Below are 7,712 nucleotides of genomic sequence, written 5' to 3' on the forward strand. Positions count from 1 at the left end.
ATGGAAATGAAATCCAAGTCGACAGACTTGTTTTTCTCGCATCTTTGATAGCCCTTAAATCTTCAGATATTAATATCATTTTGGGTATGGACTGGATGTCAGCTCATCATGCCCAAATCGATTGCTTCTCTAGGACTGTTCAACTCACCCATCCTTCGGGGAAGATAGTCAATGTCTTGACCCGAATAGCCAAGCGACAATTATATTCTCTTAACGCCAACCCTTTGCCAGACCTTGAGGACGTTCCGGTAGTCCGTGACTTTCCGGATGTCTTTCCAGAAGAACTGCCAGGGGTTCCACCTGACAGGGATGTTGAGTTTGTAATAGACCTCATTCCAGGAACCGTTCCGATTGCTAGAAGACCTTATAAGATGGCACCACTAGAACTAGCCGAGCTTAAGAAACAACTCGATGAGTCCTTGAAAAAGGGTTTCATCCGACCTAGTTCATCTCCGTGGGCTTGTCCCGTCCTATTCGTCAAGAAGAAGGATGGTACGGACCGGATGGTTGTTGATTATCGACCTGTCAATTTGGTCACAATCAAAAACAAATATCCACTTCCCAGGATCAACGATCTGTATGATCAGCTCGCTGGATCCTCAGTCTTTTCCAAGATGGATTTGAGGTTGGGATACCATCAAATCAAAATCAGAAACGGGGACATTCCTAAAACGGCCTTTGTTACTCGTTATGGCCAATACGAGTACACCGTCATGTCCTTCGGTTTAACCAACGCTCCAGCCACCTTTTCTCGGTTAATGAACTCAATCTTCATGGAGTATTTGGATAAATTCGTCGTAGTTTATCTCGATGATATACTCATCTACTCCAAGAACGAGGAAGAACATGCCGAACATCTAAGGCTAGTGTTGCAGAAACTTCGAGAGCATCGCCTCTATGCCAAATTTTCTAAATGTGAATTCTGGTTGCCAGAAGTGACCTATCTGGGTCATGTAATATCTGGTAAAGGTATTGCTGTTAACCCTGAGTGAGTTCAAGCCGTCCTTGACTGGACTTCACCCGAATCGGTCAAGCAAGTTCGGAGTTTTCTAGGCTTAGCGAGCTATTGCCGTCGCTTTGTCGAGAACTTCTCCAAAGTTGCTAAACCTCTAACCGAACTCCTCAAGAAAGATAAGAAGTTCGAATGGACTCCACAATGTGAGCACAGTTTTCAGGAACTGAAAAGACGCCTGACTTCTGCTCCCGTGTTGGTACCGCCAGACTTCTCCAAAGACTTTGTTATCTACTGCGACGCCTCGCGACAAGGACTAGGTTGCATCCTTATGCAAGATCGACACGTAATTGCTTACGCTTCACGGCAATTACACCCACATGAGGAGAATTATCCTACTCATGATCTGGAACTTGCAGCCGTAGTCTATGCACTTAAGACCTGGCGACATTACCTCCTCGGTAATCGTTGCGAAATATTCACTGATCACCAAAGTCTGAAGTATATTTTCACCCAACCGGATTTGAATCTCAGACAGAGACGTTGGGTTGAATTGATCACAGACTTCGACTTAGGAATAACCTATACCCCAGGGAAAGCCAACGTCATGGCTGATGGCTAAGTCGTAAATCTTATTGTAACAACCTGATGTTACAACAAAGTCAACCGCTTCTCCATGAGGAATTTCGAAAGCTTAACCTTCACATTGTTCCTCAAGGTTTTCTCTCCACCTTGGTGGCAAAACCTACCCTTACGGATCAAATTATCAAAGCACAGAAGGTAGATCCGGGAATCTCCCGCATTAAGAGGAACGTTCAGAAAGGAATTGCGGGTTGTTTCTCCATTGATGATCAAGGAGTCGTATACTTCGGGAATCGACTAGTGGTTCCCAAAGTGCGAAACCTGAGGCGTTTGATCCTTAAGGAAGCCCATGAATCTCCTCTCACCATTCATCCCGGTAGTACTAAAATGTATCAGGACCTACGCCAGAGGTTCTGGTGGACTAGGATGAAGAGAGAAATTGCTCAGTATATTGCAAATTGCGACGTCTATCGATGTGTAAAAGCAGAGCATCAACGGCCTGCTGGCACCCTTCAACCCTTAGCTATTCCTGAATGGAAATGGGATAAAATTGGTATGGATTTCATTACCGGTTTTCCCAGGACCAAGAGAGGGAATAATGCTATTTTCGTCGTGGTCGATCGTCTTTCCAAAGTAGCTCATTTCTTACCTGTTCGTGAGAGTATAACCGCTAGTCAGCTGGCAGACTTATACATCTCCCGCATAGTGTCCCTCCATGGTGTTCCTTTGGAAATCAATTCGGATCGAGGAAGTCTTTTCACCTCTCGATTTTGGGAAAGTTTCCAAAATGCTATGGGAACTCGTCTCTCCTTTAGCACCGCTTTCCACCCTCAGTCAAGTGGTCAAGTGGAACGCGTCAATCAGATTCTAGAAGACATGCTTCGAGCCTCCGTTATCTCTTTCGGAATGGACTGGGAGAAGTGCCTGCCATTTGCCGAATTCGCTTACAACAACAGCTATCAATCTAGCTTGGGTAAAGCCCCTTTTGAAGTTCTCTATGGACGACGATGTCGAACACCCCTTAACTGGTCAGAAACCGGGGAAAGACAATTCTTTGGCCCGGATATGATTCAGGAAGCAGAAGAACAAGTTCGTATCGTTCGTGAAAAGTTGAAAACAGCCCAATCTCGTCAAAAGAGTCAATATGATCGAAAACATAAGGCTATGACTTTCGAGGTTGACGAGAAGGCTTATCTTCGGGTCACCCCTCTGAAGGGAACCCAACGTTTCGGTATCAAAGGCAAATTGGCTCCTCGTTACATTGGACCTTTTCGCATTCTTGCCAAACGAGGAGAAGTTGCCTACCAATTGGAACTACCTCCGCACCTCTCCAGAGTTCACGATGTCTTCCACGTTTCTCAACTCAGGCGTTGCTTCTCGGATCCTATCCGTGAAGTGGACCACGAAACGCTTGATCTCCAAGATAATCTTACATATCGAGAGTACCCCATTCGTATCCTCGATCAAGCCGAACGTACCACGCGACGCTATAATATCAAGTTTCTCAAGGTTCAATGGTCGCACCACTCTGAGGATGAAGCAACTTGGGAAAGGGAGGATCGTCTTCGACTTGAATATCCCGCCTTCTTCTCGGAGGAACCCAAATCTCGGGACGAGATTCTTTTGAGTGGGGGTGAGTTGTCACACCCTAGCTAGTCATGCATTAGAGTGTTGCATCATGTTTACTCTTTCATCAGAAACTTGAAATGGGGATGACAGAACCCCCAGTCCCCTCTGAAACCAACTAGGGTTACTAAAATATTTCTTCAATGAACCTGAAATGCCCTTCTAAAATGTCCATCATTTTAGCCTTGGTTCAGAACCTCTGACAAAAGTGGTGCACATTTTTCTAGGCCATCATAGGGTCTTTGAATTAAATCATAGATATTTGAATTTGGGCATTTAAAATAATATAAAATATTTAAATGCTCAAATATCTCCAAACTAAAATGTTTCATGTTGGAAATAATCCAACTATGGACCAGGAGTAGTTTGGTGAATTTTGGAGTTGCCTAGGTATTTTATTTAATTCAACAAAGTTGCAGAAATATTAAATAAAACAGAAAATAGAAAAAAAGGGAAAAACCTACCTGGCGCCACCGCAGGCCCACCAGCCAGCCCACCTGGCCGGCCCAGCCCGGCTACCGCTCCAGCGAGCTGCTTGGCTCGCCAGGCAGGCAGCCAAGGTGCTCGGCGGCGGCACCGCAGCTCGCCACGCAGCTGCTCGCCGCCTCGCCGCCTCCCTCGCCCGGCTAACGCCGTGAATCGGCCTCCCTCTCTCCTCTGAACCCCCCAGACACCCCCTCTCCTCTCCAGCTCCTCCCCTTCGCACGCCCCAGCCATGGCCGACGCCATCGCCGCCACCCCCTCGTCGTAGCCACGCCCTCCGACCACCCCACGCCGTGCCACCGTGTCCACGAGCTTCGCCGCCGTCCACTTCATCGAGCAGCCGAGCCCCGAGCGCTCGCAACGCCCGAGACCACCGCAACGACCTCGCCCGAGCTCGCCGTCGCCGAAGATCCCCTTCAACGCCGTCGTCGCTCCGGTCCATCTCCGGCCGCACCAAGGACTCCGCCGCACTCACTGTGAGCTTAGCCATCTTCCCCTCCCTTCCGTTCTTGCTCCCGAGCCGTGTAGCAACCTCCCGAAGCTCAACCGCACCCACCGTCGTGGAGCTCGTCGCCGACGTGCTCCCGGTCACCCTCCGGCCACAACCTGGAGTCCATCATGCTCACCGAGTCCCACAGCACCTAACCAGCCACTCCCCGAGCCTCACCGAACCCTCCAGCGTCGAGTTCGTCTTCGGCCGAACCCCGGTGGCCGCCAGAGTCGTCGCCGGCGCCAACTCCGGCCACCCCGACCCTAACTGACTCCGCCAAGAGCCGCGGGTCGTCCTCAGCTTCACTCCGGTGGTCGCCACGTTCCATTTGGTGGCCGAAACGACCAAAACCACTATCGCCGCCGCACTGTTGGTCGCCGCCGGCCAGAACTCCGGCGAGCTGACGTGGCCTAGCTAATTAGCCACTAATCCACCACCACTGACGCTGACAGTGGGCCCCCAGGGCTTAGTCAAAGCTAACCAGCCCCGGGTCAACGCGGGATTAGCCCCTGGTCACTGACGTGTGGACCCCACACGTCAGGTTTGACCCGAGCCAGCCCTGTTGACCTGCTGACGTCCCTGTGACGTCAGGCTGACGCAGTAAATGTTATTCTGGATTTAAATTAAATCAGGAAATTCCAGAATATTATTTAAACTTCAAAAATTCATAACTTTTATTCTGTAACTCCAAATTGGACAAATAATATATGAAAAATGATCAGAAAAATCCAATCTATCCATCTGTACTATTTTCATGCATGATCAAACAAGTTAACTTGATGTTTTAAGCAGAATAAGAAAAGGCACTTTAAAAGGCCATATTTGAATTTGGAATTTGAATCTTTGATTCAAATTTGCTCAAACACTTCTGGCTTTAGTTGCATTAGCCCAACACACTCATATTGCCATGTTTCATGCATGCATCATATTGTTGCACATTGTTTGGTGATGCCTGTGTATCGTTATCCTTTGCGACAGGATCTGTCCCCGAGGAGTATCGGGATTACCCTAACGAAGAATCGTATCCGTGCAACGAACCATCAGGCAAGCAACCAACCATTTGATCATATCGATACAATCCCATGTTCTCGCTCCTGCTCTCTTTTACTGCATTAAGACAACGCGATTCAAACTGCTGTGTGCTACGGTAGTTGAACCCATTTCCTCTGCATGACCTGTCATTGCCACAGTAACTAGATGAAACCCACTAGCATGTGTAGGAGTTGATTGAGCCATATGTATGTGTTGTTCCTACCTTGCTATGCCTGCTATGCTTAGAGTTGTGTCAGGTCTGGTTCATCTGGGTGATGGGCTAGAGTGAAATGATTATGTCGGTAATAAGAGTGGTGTGGTGAACACGATTTGGTAAAGGTATCGATGAGAGGCCATGTAGGAGCACATGGTGGGTTGTTTCATTGAAGCCGACCTTAAGCACTGAGATCTGTATGTGTGATTTAAGAATCAGCTACTACCATGCATTGGGCCCGAAACCAATGGACCCTCTCGACTTCTTATTCACCCTAGCTCTCCGTCCAGGAGTTGCAAGTAGTTTCTGGTGTTTGTAGCCTACTGGAGGCCGTGGACAGCGCTGACCGTAGGGGTGGGCTGTGATGCGGTAGGTACGTGGCACGGTGTACCGAATACCCGTTAGGTATCTCGGGAACCCTGTTCACATCGTTCGGGGCCGTATGGGAAACCTCGGCCGGACTCCCTGCGGATGGAACCTGAATAGGCGATAAACCTGGACTGGAGGCTTAGGTGATTAGGTAGGTCGTGGCCGACACCCACGTTGGGCTTCCGCTTGAAGGTTGCCGAGTACATGTTGTGTAAACGACGGTAAGTGGTGAGAGCGTGTATGAAGAAGTACACCCCTGCAGGGTTAACATGATCTATTCGAATAGCCGCGTCCGCGGTAAAGGACTACTTGGTTGCCTATACAGTTCATAGACAAGTAAATGGAAACTACTAAAAGTCTCAAGACAAGTGTGAGTGCCGAGGATGGCTCTTCCGTAGGAAGACGGAGGCGGATCCTCGGTAGTGTATTGAAGTGGTGAGTAGTGGACTCGTGTGCGCAAAACTATTTCAAGTTGGAGTATCGTAGGATAGTCTAGCCAAGAGTCAAAGCTGGCTTGCTGCAATAACTCCACCAACCCTTCTTGATACTATGCATGTATGTAGGATCTGATGTAAGTCTTGCTGAGTACCTTTGTACTCATGTTGCTATAATCTACATTTTTACAGAAGACGCTGCAACCCCTTCTGATGGGTTCTATGTAGACGTTGACATCAATGAGTAGGCTAAAGACCCAGGTGGTGACCCTGAGCTTGTGAAGGACCACATAGTATAGCTAGGCTTTCCAAGCCTCTTTTATTTTACTAGTTGTCTGTACTCAGACAAGTTACTTCCGCTGTTGGCTTGTATGATTGTATAACTTGTATGTTGGGTCGTGAGACCCGTACCTTTGTGTGTATGTTATGTATGGCTCCCTGAGCCTTAAATAAAGTACTTGTGTCATAGAGTCATGTTGTGATGCTTTGTTGTATTTGCACATATCGAGCATATTGTGTGTATGATTGAAATGCTTGGTATGTGTGGGATCTGACTATCTAGTTGTTTATCTTTAGTAGCCTCTCTTACCGGGAAATGTCTCCTACTGTTACCGCTGAGCCATGGTAGCTTGCTACTGCTCTGGAACACTTAGGCTGGCCGGCATGTGTCCTTCTTCGTTCCTGTGTCTGTCCCTTCGGGGAAATGTCACGCTTTGAGTACCGGAGTCCTGTTAGCCCGCTACAGCCCGGTTTACCGGAGTCCTGCTAGCCCAGTGCTACAGCCCGGACCCACTTGCTGATGACCGACACGTTCGAAGCTGGGTCATGGATGCCTGTCCCTGTAAGTCTCTGCCACTTTGGGTTTACGACTAGTCATGTCAGCCCGGGCTCTTTATCATATGGATGCTAGCGACACTATCATATACGTGAGCCAAAAGGCGCAAACGGTCCCGGGAAAAAGGTAAGACGACACCCGTGGGGATACCGTGCGTGAGGCCGCAAAGTGATATGAGGTGTTACCAGCTAGATCGATGTGACATCGAGTCGGGGTCCTGACAATCGGTCCTATAGCACATGTGCCCACGTCATGTAAAAAACTCATGATTTTATCGTGCTCCGAGTATTTAATAATATTCATGCCGCATCGTTTCCGCAGAACGTCTACTACCGTGTCATCGCCGTCCGTGAGGGGGGCCACACCCCGGAGACGCGTGCCGCCTCTTCGGACATGCCACCGCACCACCCCGCATGTATGAGGGCCCGATGCGACGCTCCGGTGGCATTGCTACCCCCCAGGGCCCCCGTCCCGCCTAACCCTGTAGCGTTTGACCACCGGATCTAGCCCTTTGACTTTGCACGGACAGGATTTGACCAGTGGGCCTCTCCACCCGGTTGTGTTAGGTCAGCCCATAGGAACACTTTGGAGCAACATCCGGGCCAGACCCACAGCAAGATCCCCTCCGTGTAGACCCGACGCGTCCGTTTCCCCCCTCCAGGTGCCGGCGGCGGCGCCGTCCGTGAGGGGGGGCA

Source organism: Triticum aestivum, chromosome 6B (assembly GCF_018294505.1).
Source record: "Triticum aestivum cultivar Chinese Spring chromosome 6B, IWGSC CS RefSeq v2.1, whole genome shotgun sequence".
Lineage (NCBI taxonomy): Eukaryota > Viridiplantae > Streptophyta > Magnoliopsida > Poales > Poaceae > Triticum > Triticum aestivum.